Genomic DNA, 402 nt, shown 5'->3' with positions numbered 1-402 from the left:
CGCCGGCCGCCCTCCCGCCGTCCAAGCCGCGCCCCGGCCGCCCTCCCGCCGGCCGCCGACGCCGCCTCCTCTGAGGCGAGGTATGTGCTTTTTTTTTCATTTTTTTCATTTTCTTTATTGTTTCATTTTTAGCACTAATTAGTGACTGTCCTTTGCAGATGGAGATGAACAATGAGGAGATTGTCATGGACTCGATGTCCGATTCGTCGGATTGGTCGACATCCGACGATTCCGACATTGATGAGTTGTTGCAAGACGACGACGTCGAGATGATGAGCCTCCTCATCGACGTGCAATCGTTTGAAAACTGCGTGAAGCTGATGGATCAGAGGAGAGGGTAGAAGATGGGGCAAGTCACCATCTACCGGAACCGCGCTCTCGGACACGAACATTTGATGGAAG

This window comes from Triticum aestivum, chromosome 2B (genome assembly GCF_018294505.1).
Source record: "Triticum aestivum cultivar Chinese Spring chromosome 2B, IWGSC CS RefSeq v2.1, whole genome shotgun sequence".
NCBI classification, from domain to species: Eukaryota; Viridiplantae; Streptophyta; class Magnoliopsida; order Poales; family Poaceae; genus Triticum; species Triticum aestivum.
This window is presented reverse-complemented; position numbering follows the sequence as displayed.